This window comes from Nanorana parkeri, unplaced genomic scaffold (genome assembly GCF_000935625.1).
Source record: "Nanorana parkeri isolate BGI_ZX_2015 unplaced genomic scaffold, ASM93562v1 scaffold651, whole genome shotgun sequence".
Taxonomy (NCBI): Eukaryota; Metazoa; Chordata; class Amphibia; order Anura; family Dicroglossidae; genus Nanorana; species Nanorana parkeri.
In genome coordinates this window covers 540,567-557,441 of record NW_017306919.1, presented here as the reverse complement: position 1 = coordinate 557,441, position 16,875 = coordinate 540,567, and the positions used below count along the sequence as shown (strand labels likewise).

The following is a 16,875-nucleotide window of genomic DNA, read 5'->3' as shown; positions in this document are numbered from 1 at the left end:
AGAAGGGGGGGGGGGGGGGGGGTTTGCTTCTGGCAAATAACAGGGGTCTAATAACAGAGCCCATTCATAACTGCGATAGTAAAACATGTACCATCATCCAGTCATGAACCGCTAGAAGCCTCTATATTAAAGCTTCCACCCACTGAGAAACTCATGAACGAACAGGAGGTGATGTAAAGCACTTCCTGTTCATTCATAACTGGGGACATATAGTTCTGTGTGTCCTCAGTTGTTTACAAACACTGGAGTGTTTCGCTGATCACTCCAGTGTTTGTGCTGCACACAGAGGATCAATAAATATCACATATTTACCGATGCTCCGTTCAGCCAGTCATCTCTTTAGAAAATTTTACCAGCATCTACTGTATCAACTCAAAATGAATGGCACTGCAGAGAACCAATGTGTGTGTGTTACCACAACGCAATGGTGTGCCTGGTTTTGCCACCAACCCAGCTGGGGTTTTAGACCCAGGACAACCTTACAACCTAGGTTAGGCTGCGGTCGCCCCACTGATAACTAATCTATTGCCAGTATGGAAACTAGGTCATAGGGAGCAGCCACAATGGCTTACTAAATAAAACAGCCAGGACTGCCAATATCAATACATACTTCTAAATGCTAGCGACATCATTTTGTAACAGCTCTGAAATTGTAGAGGACCACGTTTCTCTGTGATGGTGGCAGAAGCCAAATGAAACAATGTGCTGTTGGCTAGGTAAACTACAGTCCATTGCATCTTTTATTTTTAATGGAGAACAGCTGCAGTTTGCCAAAAAGCAGCGTCTTCTAAAAGTATGTGTATTGCGCATACTGCTGAAAACCAAAACTACTTCTATAAACATGTGGAGAGAATGAACGCAATAGGGAAACTCATGCTCGATTACAAAAATATATAAACACTCACTAGAAAAGTTTATTTAAATTCTGCTGATTAACTAATAGTTAAGTGTAAAGATGTGTACGCCACCTCTTGAATCACTAGTTGTTCTTTACAATGTATTCTTTTCAACACCAACTGGTTTGACAAACATGAATTGAAAAATCAAAAGGAGCCAGGTGGCAAATGGTCAGCCTGAAGGTGCCCATACACTGCACGATTATCGTACGATAATCGTATGCGATCGGGTTTTCGTACGATAATCGAGCAGTGTGAACGGAGACGTGCGACCGTTTCTACTGTACGGTCGCACGTCTTCTGTCGAACCAGCATGTTCGAAAACCAGCCGGGAATCGTACGATTCTCGGCTGGTTAGAACGGTGCTCGGAAGATAAATGCTGAACGGGCCGGTGTGCGCACGCGCACACTGCCCGTTCAGCATTGCGGTCATCGGAAGCCCGCCCCTCAGGGGGGCGGGCTTGCGATGATCGAGAGTGCGATCTGCCTGTCCAAGATAGGCAGATCGTACGTTTTTTTAATCCCTTTACAACCATCGCAAGACTAAAGTCTTGCGATGGTTGTAGAGTGTATGGCCACCTTTACTGAGACCATGGGTTCTGGCTGTTGGAAAACAGCAGCCAGCAGGGGAGATTCCACCATCCACACTTAGATGGCTATAGGCTCTGCGTTAGAAAAGATGTCAGTGGGCCTTCAACTACCGGTAACAGTCCTGGAGCCTGCAAGAGCAGATAAGTCAACGTTCTTTACACAGGTCCCCTAGAAAGAAAAAAAACGAGGTGGGAGTTTCTTTTTTTTTTTTTTTTAAACAGGCGATAGGCTTTAAAATGTTTTTCAACAAGGTCTCATTTGTAAAATGACTCCCAGGCCTCACCTATCTTAACTTTTATTAAAAACGTAAACAAAAGGTAAGATACAGCACAATGTTTTACGGTCATACTTGTACATTGCATTCTTTACAGGAGTGATACTTTACAGGAGTGATAAAAGTAATGAAAACTGAAAAATGAGGAATGTTTTCTAATGAAAAGCCTTTCAGGCTGTACTAGTGGAGTTGCTCGGGGTCACAGATGAAGTCAACCTCACAGTTCTTAATCTTTATCTCCTTTTCTTGCTATACATGTACACAATATACATACCTTAATGATGGCCCTGAGACTGCTGGTCTATGTCTAGTGCATCTGGGGGTACATAACATCCATCACACAAAAAGGTATGGGTACTTAAGTACATCTATTCTAAAAAAGGTGTTCACATGTACATATGTTCAGATTAACAATATGTACTCGATGGCTGCATGGCATTTCTTAACATTGGGCAATGCCTGCTTATTGTGAGCTTCAACAGCTACTTGTAGTCTGTATCAGAAGCATGTGTGACAACACAGGAGCACAATGTGAAGACAGGTACAAAAGGTTGCCACTCTAACAGGAAGTGCCTGAACAATTCTCTTCATGGAAGGATCACGGGGTATTAATAAAATCTGCATGTCTGGCTTTCAATTATAGAATAGCAGCAAGGTGCATATACACATGCTTCTTTCCTAGGTTGACAATGTTACTCAGTTCAGTTGCAGTGTTGTCACCCTTTCCTGTGCACTCCCAAGCTGGGCTACAAGTAGCCATTCCGACAAAGTGACTGGCGTGTTTCATCACAGTCGGCAAAGTAAAAACTGATGTTCAGTTGTGGCTGGAATGTGCACACATGTACTTGTTACAAAGAATCTGAACAATGCAGAGTCTTCACAATGCAGGGAGAGTAAAACAAAGTACAGTGGATGTAAAAAAAAAAAAAAAAAAGTCTACACACCCCTGTAAAAATTTCAGGGTTTTTAAGATTGAAAAAAAAAAAAATAGATCACATCAGGTTTTTTTCCCACCAAATGCAGAGCAGATCTGCATGAGTGGGTTGTGCCGCGTTTTTGGTTAAAAAAACACATTTTTAAAGTTTAAAATGGGCTTTCAGTGAGTCAGAGCATTTGCATGCGTTTTTGATGCATTCCAGAGCAGGTAAAATAGGGCCTGCTACAGTTTTTTTTTACATGCTCTGGAACGGAATGCAGCGATGTGAACTGGAGCTAAAAATACCATTGGGATACATTGGACGCAGTTTTGCTCCGGTCTGTAACTGCTCTGCTCCTGGAACGCACTTGGTGTGAACAAGGCCTTAATGGGAACTATAGTATGTACAATTCAATTAACAAACTGAAATCTATTAAAAAAGGGGAAAAAGTTAAATAAAAAAAACCAAAAACTTACAATAATGTGGTTGCATAAATATACACACCCTTAAACTAATACTTTGCGGAAACACCTATTGATTTTTTGACAACAGTCTTTTGGTGTTGGAGTCTATAAGCATGGCACATCTTGCCTTGGGAATCTTTGCCCACTCTTCCTTGCAAAAGCAACCCAAATCTGTCAGATAGTGAGGGCATCTCCTATGCTCAGCCCTCTTCAGGTCACCCCACAGATTTTCAATTGGAATCTGCCTGGGCCATTCCAAACTGATCTTCTGGGGAAGCCATTCTTTTGTTGATTTGGCGTTATGCTTTGGGTCATTGCCTAAGCAGCATCGTTTTTGTGCGTTTGTATGCGCGTGTTCAGTGTGCGGTTATTTGAACGTTGAAGCACATTTTGACGCGTATTGTACGCGTTTTTTTGTAGCTAGGCTTGGGCGGTTTTCTTAGCAAGAAAAGCTTCCGTCTTGCCACCCCACTCCACGGCTCAGACATATGAAAAATACAGGAGACTGTCGTCACATGTAGTACACAACCAGTACTTGCCAAAAACTCCTGCAGCTCCTTTAATATTGCTGCTGGCCTCTTGGACCAGCTTTTTTCACTTGTGTTTTCATCCATTCTTGGTAGTGTCACTGTCGTGCCATATTTTCTCCATTTGTTGATAGTCTTTGCTGTGTTCCATGGTACATCTGATGCTTTGGAAATCTTTCTGTACCCTTCTCCTGGCTGATACCATCGAATAATGAGATCCCTTGGATGTCTTGCAAGCCCTTTGCAGACCATGGCTTTTGCTGTAAGAGGCAACTGAGTCAGAAAGATCCGACTAGAACAGCTGAACTTTATATGGGCTTAATCAGTAGTCAGTAAACACCTTCCATCAATTTAAGTGACTATTTAACATCAGTTTGAATGTGATTGATTATGAACACAGCCACATCCCTAGTTGTAAGAGGGTGTATACACTTATGCAGCTGCATTAATTTCATCACCCCCCCCCACCCAGGTAGGTATGAGATGTGAACCGAGCGTATAGGCATGTATGGTGCTATTGTACAGGGATAAATGGAGGAGGGGGGGATGGCTATCACCGAATTTTAACGATCAATAGAACGGATTTTCGTTTGCGTATGTGCACTGTTTTTGCTGCAATTTTCTTCTTACGAAAACACCACTAATCCATCGAATTTCATTTGATTCCAAAAAATGTTTCTAATCTCACCCTTCAAGAAAATTCGAGCAGGATTACAGTTAAAAAAAATAATATCATTGGTGCCCCATCAACAATTCGATTATCGTTCATAAGGACTATTCCTAGATTTCTGAACAAAAATCAGAGTGTATGGGCACCTTAACCTCTTGCCGTCCGCCAGTTAAGAAAAAAGGGACGGATGGCGGACTCGCATCGGCTCTATAGCCGCCGATCGGTTGTATGGTGCAATTTTGTCGTCCCCCCCTCGAGTGCCGCCGAACCCCCTCCTGACCCCTCACCTTCAATCCCGGGATCCTCTACCCCATCTGCGGCCAGGGACTGGCTCGGGAGGGCATCAGGAGATAGATAGGAGGGAGTTCAGCATCTTCCTCTTTGCTGATCTCCCTCCGTGCTGTGAATGTGTGTTACATCACTTCTGCATTCACCTTAATAAATATATATATATATAAAGTTAAAAAAAATAAGTCACAAATAAAAAAACAAAAAAAGTAAAAAACAACCCCCCCAAAATGTTAAAGTCCCCCACCCTTCATTTACACACAAACGTAAACGTGTGTCAGATGTGTCAGCGTGCAAAAACGACAATTGCGCTACGCATATTACATATCGCTGCGAACGTCGGGGTGATAGCAATCATTTTAGGGCCATCAATCACTGATAACACTAAACTGATGAGCGGTAAAAGCTTTTAAAGCGTCACCTATGGCCAATTTTAGGTAATGTCGTTTTTTTGAGGTTTCGCGTGCGCAAATTTTAAGGATTGACATGTTTGGTGTCTGTTTACCCGACGTGACCCCGTCTTTTATATTTTACCAAAAAATTGGGTAATAATAAATGTTTTAGAATATAGGGGAAATCGTTTTTTTTTTAAATTTCTGTAAATTTTCCTTAATATATAAAAAAATAAAACCCCAGTGGTGATTAAATACCACCAAAAAGAAAGCTCTATCTTTCCCCAAACAATGGTATAAAATTCATTTCAGTACAGCATTGCATGACGGAATAACGGTACCGCAGCGCTGAATACTGAAAAATACCAGCGCTCGCTCACTTCTCGATCTTTCCCCGCAGAGAGCCGCGACTGTCACTCACGGTTCCCTGCAGGGATTTCCCCCCCCTCTGACTGATGAAACGGATGGGGAGGGCACCGCTGACACTGCCTCTGGATAGGCAGACCCAGCTGTCAATCCCGCAGCTGGGTGGATCCAGACAGTATTGTCGGTGTCCGTCCCGGCGTCTCAGTATACCGAGCTTTGGGTGACGGGAGGTTTTTTTCTGGAGGAGCCACAGCATAGGACATGGCAATTTGCCTTCTTCCAGATGGGCTCAGTTCATATCACCTTGTTGCGGTGCTGCGGGCAGAAAAAAAGTACAGCATGCACTTTTTTCAGAGCAGTGCAGTACGGCATGGTACAACTGCGTTCCACTGTGCCTATAGAACTTTTAATGAAATGCCAAAAGTGGCAAGTCAATTAAGTGATCAAAAAAATAAAATATAAATAAACAAAAAGGTAAACAGTACGATGCACTGCAAATCAAGCACATCAACTCTGTGCCAAGCACACCAGTAGCCATGTGTTATGGCACAGCTGCTGGTGTGTATGGGCCCTTTCACTTCTGATGGACTGAATACCTGTTACTCCAGCTGGCTCATAAACCTGGCTCATAAACCCTGTAGTGGCATACAAACTGGCAGAAGGAACAACAGTATTCCGTGATGTAGAAAGTATTTTACACACCTGGATTAAATACAGCAGCCAGAGAGCAGTGTAGTAGTGGCTTTTCAACACACAGACTGTGACAAAGGTCAGTATATTGCACCTTCTTTTCCAGGCTGCCTTGTGTGTAGGAATTGCCCTGTCATGACAGGGTCACTTTAAGCTAATTCCATTCACATGCTGACTAGACTTCATATTACAACCCGCCCACCCCCAAACAATGCTGACATTTGTAGCACATATTTTTTTCATTTACAGGGATCTCATTTACTAATAAGCAACGCTTAAAATTATATATATATAATTTTACACACTGTTTTGTACACATGAACTAAATTGGCATTAGAAATGACAGAACTCCCCATACCCTCAAACAATTCATCCCCACCCTTTTAGATTGTAAGCCCTCAGGGGCAGGGCCCTCCTTACCATCTTGTCTTGAATTGTGATTCTAATGTCTTCCTTATATTGTAAAGTGCTGCTCAAACTGTTGGCGCTATACAAATCCTGTATAATAATAAGATCCAGCATTCAAGCAACCGGCACTTTCAAACTGGCAAAACAAAAATCGAGGACATATGTCCTGGTTGCTCGTGGCTTGGTGAAGTCCCCCAACCCTGCAAATGCACGTATACTAACGGAAACACAAGTCGGGTGCGACTACATAGAAAAATAAAGATTGCGCTACACCTGTCAGGTATTGCCACATTTTTTTTATTTAATTGGATAAAAAAATATCGACCAACAAATTGATTATGAAAATCTTTAGGTCGCAACCCTAAGGCCCCATTCACACTGAGCGACATGAAAATCGTGCAGTTTTATAGGTGTGATATTGCGCGACTTTTTACTATTGGGCTGTATGCAATCAGGAGCAAAATCGCTCGAAAAAAAAGGGTCATGTAGGAGCGACAAGCTACAAGCGATATTGAGCGGCGAGATGTGAACAGCTCCATTGAAATGGATTGGAGAAGCTACATAGAGCGATACCGCGTGGAAATATGAGCGATATCGCTGCTAAAAATCGCGCAATAAAAATCGCTCAGTGTGAATGGGGCCTAACTGGCTTTTTCAAATTGCAATAAAAGGCTGGCTATTGTGCACGCCAACTGAGCAGAGTAACGGACCTGAGCAAGAACTTTCTCTTAGTCCCCGTTCACATTGAGCGGATTACCGCTCAATACCGCAGATTGCCGCCCGATACCGCTCGTCCAATTATTTTCAATGGAGTTGTTCAATTATACAGCTCGCTGTCGCTTGTGCAGGACCCTTTTTTGCGCGATTGTGCTTGTATTTTCATGCAACCCTAATACGAAAGGTCGTGCGATCGTTGCGTGAAAAGTCGCACTACTACGATCGCGCGGAAATCTGCACGAGTTGCATGTCGCTCAGTGTGAATGGTGTGTAATGGCTGCTACTCTGCTCAGTGCTTCAATAGCCAGCCTGTTATTGCAATTTAAAACAGCCAATAGCAGTCTGGAGGAGGTGCAGATAATGTCACAATCTTCCCTCCTCCAATCACAGAACATCTTGGAGGGAAATTTATCAAAACTGAAGCAGGAAGAATCTGGAACAGTTGCCCATAGCAAGCCTGTCAGGTTTTGAACAGGACAGAAAGTCAGGGGAAGCTTCAACAAGGACACAAACATTTCTAGGAAAGGGAGAAATTCTTATTGTACTCCGTGTCTTCCTGTTCCAGTGACTACCACACCATTTCATGTACAGACTTGACAACGGCAGGAAAAGGAGAGAAGAAGATCTCCACAGTGGTGACATAGACATTAACAAAAATCTGATAGCAATTCTATTCAAACTAATTATCCTTAAAATTGTCCATTAACATCTTTAAAAAAAAAAAGGCTTTTACACTTCCTGCCCCTGGCAACAAATCATTATATGCTCCCTTCCAGTTATGGCTGTCTTAAAAAGGAGAACTATGAGGTGAGTGCTCACCTCTCGATCCTGTCACCTCTCACGTTCGCTCACCTCTCGATCCTGTCACAGCTCTTTGCCGTGACAGGGGAGGGGCTGGATTCCCCCCCCCCGCTCCGATCCACCAGCGCTGACTTTTTGAACCCGAGTGCCCAAATTGCGACGCAAAATCAAATTTACCTCAAAGTGCCAGCGCTGAAAATAAGTTTAGTTCTGTATTGCAGTTCGGGCCCTCGGGTTTAAGAAACGTTCAACATCTCTGCCTTAGGCCCCATTCACACGAAGCAATATACCTTACAAGCGGATCCGCGCGACTGTTCGGGGGCGCTGATCGCGTGACCCTTACCGGCGGCCTGCATTCAAAAATAGAAAAATTGCGGCATAAAAGGGGCCTGCTACAGTGACTGGTGACATGGAGCTGTACATTAAAAACAGCTCCATTGAACAACATTAGCCGGCAACTTCTCGCTATATCGTGTGCCAAAAATGCATGGAATCGCGGCATTTTCCGCTCAGTGTGAATGGGGCCTTAGGCAAAATAGGGAAACATGCATAAATCAAACATTTATACACTCAATACAACACACACACACGTAATGAAACACACACATCACGCACTTATTAAAACACACATATTGGATCCATTTCAATTGGTGGTCCTTGAACCTGGGCTTGCGTGCCAGCAGAGAGGGCCCCGCGTGCCCTCCCTGGCACGCGTGCCATAGGTTCGCCATTAGAGCATCGCTGTATCTAGATCCCTCAGGCCTTGTTCACACCGAGAGCGTGTGCGTTCCAGAGCGGTAGGCTTGCCCTATTTTTTGCGTTTGCAATGGAACGGAACGCTGGCAAAGTTATGCCACGTGTTCGATCGCACAGCGGGCAGGTGGGGGGCGTGGAAGCGGTGCCATTGAATTCAATGCACCGCCACGCACCCTCCCGCACCAAAACGCGGAGGGAAGTTTCTCAGCGATCGCGCTGTGTTCCAGCAGCTACCACTCTGGACCGCACAGGCTTTCGGTGTGAACTACTGGATTGAGTTGGTATGCAACTTTCACTGGAGATAAAAAAAAATCAATGAAAACCTCACACACACAAACAATTGATAAGTAGAGTTTAACAGGTTGACTTAAATAAAGTTGTTGACCCCCACACAATGATAAATGAGAAACAGAAATGCCTAGATATAGAAAGCCCAGCTCCTGAGTCCCCTGCCACTTATGATAGTAACTGGAGGAAGAAATGTCAAGCAGCGTTGGCCTCAAGGTTCTGAGCAACTGTTTTACCTATATAGAAGGGAAGCAGGGAGCTGGTGAGCAGCCAAGGTGAGAAATTCACTTTTTGTGAACGATTGAATACAGAACAAGATTCTTCAGGGTTGGGAACGCACAACAACTTCACAGGGCACCAGAAAAACAAACCAATCATGGTGCATTTGCAATAATTTTACAGGTTACCAAACAGGGTGTAAATACTACTTGGCATTCATATGCCTTCACCTGCGATATGAACGATGACAGCCACAGGTTACAACCTGACAATAACATCTCCTCTAGATCCTTAGTGTCAAGGCCTACATAAACCATCCATTCAATCTATAGCCATCGCCCTACAGAGTGGTTACTAAATCTAAAATGGATTGTACAATCTGACTAACACATATTGACAGCTTGGTTACTGATAACTGGTCCTGTGTCTCTGGGAAAGCATGCACTGGCTTTCAGACTTTCATCAAGGTTCCTCAAATCCAGCCCCTGGTATCAGCCAGGTGCAGGCATTCCAGATCTTCAGGTGTGGTAACAACCAGCAGTTTTAAGGTGCCCATACACCTTACGATTGTCGACTTTTCGTACGACAATCGTAACGTGTGAATGTAGTACCCGACCGATAGTACTGTACAATCGTACGACTTTTGACGGTCAAGCATGTTTGAAAACTTTGGTCGATCGTACGATGTTCGCAATGGTTGGTGGCGTTTCCGTCCGTCAAAAGTCATACGATTAACACTGCGCACACGAAAATAATTGCGGTCAATTACCGCAAGTCGTCCAGGTGTTTTTTTTTTTTAAGTACCGCTGATTGAACCTTTCGATAATCGGGGCAGGATGGGGCCGTCGTACGAAAATCGTACGACGGTTCGATCGGAGGAAAAGTTTCGTCCGATAATCGTAAGGTGTATGGGCACCTCTAGGCTTAGTTCACCCGGGGTTCAGATTGTATGAGAGCAGTGTAAACACCAAGTTTTTGACAAGCTTTGAACAACTTTCTTGAAGCATTTGAAGCACTGAAAGCACTGCGCAAACTGTTGGAGCTATATAAATCCTGTATAATAATAATAATAATCCTTCAGCTCCAGTTTGGGAACCTTATTGGGAGTACTGTCACCAAAGAAACTGCTAGCTGGCTTCAGCATGCTTTTAACAAGCTTCAAGCTGTGCTGAAGCTTACTGAAGCCCAATAGCAGCTTATTTAAAAGTGACAACACGCCAATTAAAGAGGTAGCAAACTGCAACCATAAATTCAAAATGTTGGGCCCCCAATAGGTGTTTGCCATAATGCAAAAGTATGCACAACACATTATGGCAGACTTACCTTGTAGGCCATCCCCTCCGGCACTGCAATGTCAGTGCTCCCCTTCAAAGCTTTCATCCTCAGCACCTTCATTGCCTGGGCTGATAAAGTAACTCCATGCGCATGCACAGCAGTTCTCATCTCAGCACCGAGCCTTGCCAAGACTGTGCATGGAGCATGTGCTGCTCAGTGTACACAAACGCCGACAGGCAGAAGAAGCAATTATGACAGAAGAGAGACGCACAAGGGAATTCACAAAGACTGGTACTACATTGTAACAAGAACTGCCCAAGTTAACATCATGATACAGACACCTCTGTGAATTTGTCTGAAACCAACAGAACTGGTGCACCTAGTCAAGAATAAAATTCAAATAACTACTAGTAAAATAGTACTTTTACATCCTTGGTTGATCATTTCTATTGTCAAGAGAAATTCAATTCTACTAAAATGAAGAATATCAAACGTGTTTTTTTCATAACACGTTAGAAACAAATGAAGCATTAATAAAAGCCAACCTATACAGGTGAAACTCGAATAATTAGAATATCATGCAAATTTCATTTATTTCACTAATGCAACTTAAAAGGTGAAACTAATATATGAGATAGACTCATTACATGCAAAGCAAGATAATTCAAGCCGTGATTTGTCATAATTGTGATGATTATGGCTTACAGCTCATGAAAACCCCAAGAACCCCAAATCCACAACCTCAAAAAAGTAGAATATTACATGCAATCAATAAAACAAGGATTGTACATAGAACAATATCGGACCTCTGAAAAGTATAAGCATGCATATGTACTCAGTACTTGGTTTGGGCCCCTTTTGCAGCAATTACTGCCTCAATGCGGCGTGGCATGGAAGCTATCAGCCTGTGGCACTGCTGAGGTGTTATGGAAGACCAGGATGCTTCAATAGCGGCCTTCAGCTCTTTATTCTAATTATTCGAGTTTCACCTGTATGTATGTATGTATGTTTTAAAATGTTCAATATACACTTTTTAATTACTATATTAGGCCAGTGAGTGTGGGGGAACACCGGCTCTATGTTGGTCTGATCTTATTCCTCCCCACACAGCTACCTCCTCATGTATCACTTCTCTCTACCTTTTAGATTGCAAGCCCTCAGGGGCAGGGCCCTCCTTACCATCTTGTCTTAAATTGTATTGTGATTCTAATGTCTTCCTTATATTGTAAAGCACTGTGCAAACTGTTGGTGTTATATAAATCCTGTATAATAATAATCAGAATCCAGATCCCTAATAAGAAAAGTTACTGAATAGTTTTGTGAATCTGAAGCTGGGTATACGTGTATATATTTTCTTCATTCAATCTACAGGCTGAACAAAGAAAATAGAATAGAATCCTCCATCAATGCTTATGATCCCTGATCAAGGAATCCCCCACCGTTTCTATTGCAGTGTCAGAATACCCCAATGAGCTTGCAGCTGATTAGCTGTAAGATCCGTTCGGCCGAAAATTTTCCAACTGGGCCAGTTGAGTCAGGGATGCTGGACGTAAGGGTGCCGACAGAGGCACCCACTGTGTGAATTTCATCTGGCACCGAACAAAATTTGATAAGTGTGCACCCGGCTTGATTTTCTGCTGTCACTGATAATAAAAAACAGGCACTAATAAGAACAGAAGAACGTGAATTTGATTTGAGTGCTAATTTTGTTTCCTAGGGGACTCAAACAAAGCCGATATACTCCCCTGATCCTGGCTCCCGCAGAAGTCAGTGCTACCCTCTCTCTCCCCGAATGTTGGAACATCCCTCGGCATCCTCATGTCTAAAGGTGGCCACACACCTTACGATAATCGCATGCGATCGACTAATCGTACGACAATCGCAAGGTTGATGGGCAGTGTACAACCGCAAATACTGTACAATCGTATGACTTTTGTCTTTCAAGCATGTTTGAAAGCTTTGGTCGATTGTACGATTATTGCAATGTGAGTGGCGTTTCCGTACGTCAAAAATCGTACGATCTACACTGCTCATGTGCAAACGAAAATGCGTGCGGTTGATTACCGCAATTAGTCTATGTGCTTTTCTTTCACTACGCCTAATTGAACTTTGCGATAATCGGAGCATAATGGGGCCGTCGTACAACAGTTTGAGCAGACGAAATGTGTCGTCTGATAATCGTAAGGTGTATGGACACCTTTAGACAGATCGATGGCCCTGCCTAAGAGGTGATGTCAGTATTCCTTAGAACAAAAGGGGAAAAGAGACTGTGGGGACCGGTCTAGCAGCCAGGAGGAAGGCGGAGGGAGCAAGGAGCAGGTAAGTAAAACAGCTCTAATAGTATCTCCTAGGCATAAATGAGAACTTGAAAGAAATAAAGCCAAACTTTGGTTTTAGTTCTCCTTTGGATCACAGGAGTATATTTACCAATGTCCTCCTGTGACCCAAACCCAATAGTTGGCCATGGCCGCTATATGCCAACAGCCTAGAGCCGTGCTGCAGCCAGGAAAGATCCTAACACTATTGTTGGGATCCACCCCACTGTCTGATTGACAGCTGACTCTAGAGCCAGCTGTGCCCACCCCCTCCAATGAGCACTAAAGGAACAGAGAGAGGAATCCTTGCGAAGAGCGATAAATGACAGTCACTACTCTCTACAGGCCATGTTAGTAATCAAAATACAGAACCGACCGGCTATAACTATTGGGCAGAGTACATTTATTCTCAACAGTTCTCCTTTAACCCTTTCCGGTGCCGGAGTAGCCCCACTGCAAGGGTAAGATTTTTGCTTTTCCGTAGATGGGCTTTAAGTAATTAGGTGCACAGGTAACCTGTAGCTGAATATTGACAGATACCTGGTGTAAACGTTATCAGGAATTTCCCCCAGTCTCTTCTGCCATAAAAACCCAACTCGCCGGTGTTTTACAAAACAGTGGACTTTACATTCACCAACGGCGGTGTTTAACATTCCCAAGCACAGCTGAATGTCGCTTTAGGGGCCCATTCACACCACATCATCTCCAGACCAGACTGTTTCCAGACCCAAAATGCATCCTAATGTATACCTATGCTATGTCTGGCCTCTGTTCACACCAGCGCAGTCCGTTCCAGACCAGAAAAAAACTGCTCGTCTCATTTTGTCTGGTCTGAAATGCACTGCAACTGCGGGCAGGTTCACAACATTTTCCAGAACAGAAAATAGTGTGAACCTGCCCTAAAAGCTTCAAGAAAGCTCTGTAAAAGCTTTCTGTTCACACCGCTGAAGCCTGTGTGAACTAACGAGGCCTAAGAGAAGCCCAGAAGTAATTGTTTCACCTGAGAGTCTGAGGAGTGGGACTGAAGCCAAGTAGGCCGGAAATGTATGCCCCTGAAGTTCATACATACATTATATCTATATCTATATCTATCTATCTATAAAAAATTTACAAAAGAAAAATAAAGATTTAAATTGGCATTTTTATATATATATATACACACACATACATTTTATTAAAAAAAAATATTTATATATACATAAGAAATAATTTTTTAAACAATAATTGAATCCTTAACAGCAACCACAATAATAATGTGTGTTTCTTACACTTCTGGTAACATGGTCGTGTGCCTAAAGTCCAATAGGCCTGACAAAATCAGCAATATTGGTGCAATTTAGCCCAATCAATCCAGAACACAACATGACAACAAACCTCCAGTTGAACATGCTCATCAGATCAGCAGCAATATAAAACTAGTGTGTAAAGTTGTTCAACTATCGAAGCAGGGATAGACGTTGAGAATCAATACAAGGCTGTTGCGACCATTCATTTTCTTTGGCAAAGGCGAATGATGTATAAAACAATCAAGCGCAGGATTTAACAATGTTCAGGAGAGGACAGCCATGGAATCTTTACTCTGAGACAGTGGCAAGGTCACAAAAACACCCAAATCACAAGATGTTCCAGTCACAATCAATCCTTTGGATGTGTCAGAAATGTCTGATGTTGCTCAGAGACACATACACACACACACACACATACCTGAGGGCTGGAGGAGTGTGATGTTTGCAGGTCACAATGATCACAGCACAAGCATGTATCATACATAGACACGACAGAGGCATGTCTGCACACACGGGGGAGGGGGGCACACACAAACACAGCCAACAAAATTTGGTGCATCACTCCCCTCCCCGAATACCAAAACATAAACAGCAATGGGGAGCCTTGTCGGGGCACCGAGGCCTTGGCTCTCGTCACACCACAAAGCCAGCTCTGTGCCGGGCTCCTCTTACCTGAGGAAAGGGGTGCACAGTCCTGGAAGGAAGAGGGGAGCTCCGTGCAGACACTGGGCGAGCGAGAAAAAGCAAAGCTAGCAGACTGGGCGAGCGTCAGCCATGTTGTGTGTTGGTCCGGTATTTACAAACCTGCAGCAGCCAGCGATTCTGTCTCAGAGAAAGAGACGAGTGAAGGCGGCGGAGGGGGGGAGGGAAGGGGGCGGAAAGCAGTAGACAAAGGAAGCCGATGCCTGAGACACAGACTGCTGCCCCTGACCGGCTCTATCCCCCGCCTCCGCTACGGACACAGCTCCGGCCACTTCCACATGTCACCCGCTACACGCAGCCCCTGCCGGTGACATCACGCCGCCAGGATTCCGATGCCCAGGTTGGAACAATAGAAGATCCCCTCTTACGTCATAGAGGCGAAGGCAGGGTGACGTCACGCTGCGAGAGGGGAACGCAAGGGGGCGCCCGGGGAGAGCCGCGCAGGGAGAGTGCTGCAGGAGGCAGAGCTGCGATGGACTCAGAGTCTGTGAATGAGAACAAAGGGCTGAGTTTAGAGCGGCCAGTCTCTTACCTGGGACACGCCGCCTTTTCCCTCCACTTTGTCCAAAGCAGCCAGCTTTTCCCCCCGCCCTAGCTCTGTCACCAGGGCCGCTCCCGCCTCAGTCTCCTTTCCTCCAGTGAACTTCACAGCCCTCAGCTTGTACACTCCACTTCTCGTTTTTTCACTCTTCCCTCTCCACCCCCCCTCCCTCATTCACTCCGCTCCCTCCCTCCTTCACACACTGCCAGATTTGGAGCTCGTTGACGGCTAGCTAATCTGACTGTACTGCCAAGGAGCAGGCCTCGCCTTCCTGCCAAATAGTGATCCCTCCTGCACTCTTCGCCCCTCCACCCTCTCTTGGTGCAGGACTCGGCTGCCGCGCAGGCGCAGTAGAAGCCCGCTCTCCGCCGCGGTAGAACGCAGATGCGCATGTGCGGGATTTTCTCGTTTTGGTTCGGGTTGGTTGGGAAGGTTTCGCCGGTAACTTTTAGCAGCCTGCACTAAATTCAGCCCTAGGTTCCATGCATGGGAATTAAAATACATGCTTCCAGGTGCGTTTGGAGCTCTTTTATAAATGCATCTGGAAGCATGTAATGCTTTGCTATGGCTGCATGCTCCTCTGGACGTTTAGCATATTCTGCATTCTAGGACCGTTTAGTTTGGTTGGACATAGTTAAACACATGTAAACGCGGCTGGGCGAAGAAGTATCTAAACCTTAAAAGTTGTTTATTCTCCACAGATGTCTGTGTGCATGGGGCTTTAGGCCTCATTAAGGCTTCATTCACACTTGCCACATGTGTTTTGTCCTCTATATGCAGAGGAAAATCTGTCAGGCTACATGCTATAGCCATAGCAAAGTAGTTCATGCTTTTCCGTGCATTGAGAAATGAGCTCCAAACTCACCTGGACACATAGACGTAGCAGGGACATCTAAATGCAGGAAAAAGTAATCTGGGAAGCATAAAAGTTATTTACACTTTCCAGATACTTCTTGTGTGTTTACAAAAGCTAAGCGCAGGAGTTCCAGTGTGAATGAGGCCTTAGCTTGGTATTCTACAACCTGGTTCAGTGCAGGGCTTCCATTTCAGAAGGCTGTAGTACTAGAGACAAAAAAACAAAAAGGAGCGCCTCCATAGTGTAAAACTTTACGGTTCTGAGGAAGGGGGCGTGCCCCAGAAACCTGTAAACCGAGACCACACAGGGGCAGTGGACGCTGATGCTGCACATCTTTTCAGACTTACGCTGCTAGATGATTTGACATCCCATTGTTTTCTACATGCCTTTTTACTACCGACTTCTTGTAAGTACAATACAGTTGGGTGTTTTTATCATTAAAATTCGTTTTACACTATGGAGTCGCTCCTTTTTGTTTTTTGTCTCTCAGATTGAAGGTCCTTTGACCTGTGGGAGCTGCCTCTTCAGTGTGTTCGTTACCATTGCAACTGGCCGATATTGCACATGGAGGCGCCGGTATTGTTTCCTGTCGGCTGTAGTACTAGTCTGGTTACTGGTTTGCAGACTGCAAGCTTA

The 16,875-nt window shown here is 44.3% G+C and overlaps 1 protein-coding gene across 2 annotated transcripts in view; it reads right to left on the bottom strand.

Moving 5' to 3' along the window:
• The window catches only part of SPIN1 (spindlin 1), a 55,540-nt gene extending 39,777 nt beyond the window's left edge, over nucleotides 1-15,763 (bottom strand). Inside the window, exon 1 of one of the 2 annotated variants that reach the window (XM_018563309.1) lies at nucleotides 15,375-15,763. The gene's annotated coding sequence lies outside the window, so the exon portion shown is untranslated. Of the gene's footprint in view, nucleotides 1-14,812; nucleotides 14,835-15,374 lie in introns of those variants that run through there. The other variant, XM_018563310.1, reaches the window with a different exon arrangement.
• Between the last annotated feature and the right edge of the window lie 1,112 nt (nucleotides 15,764-16,875).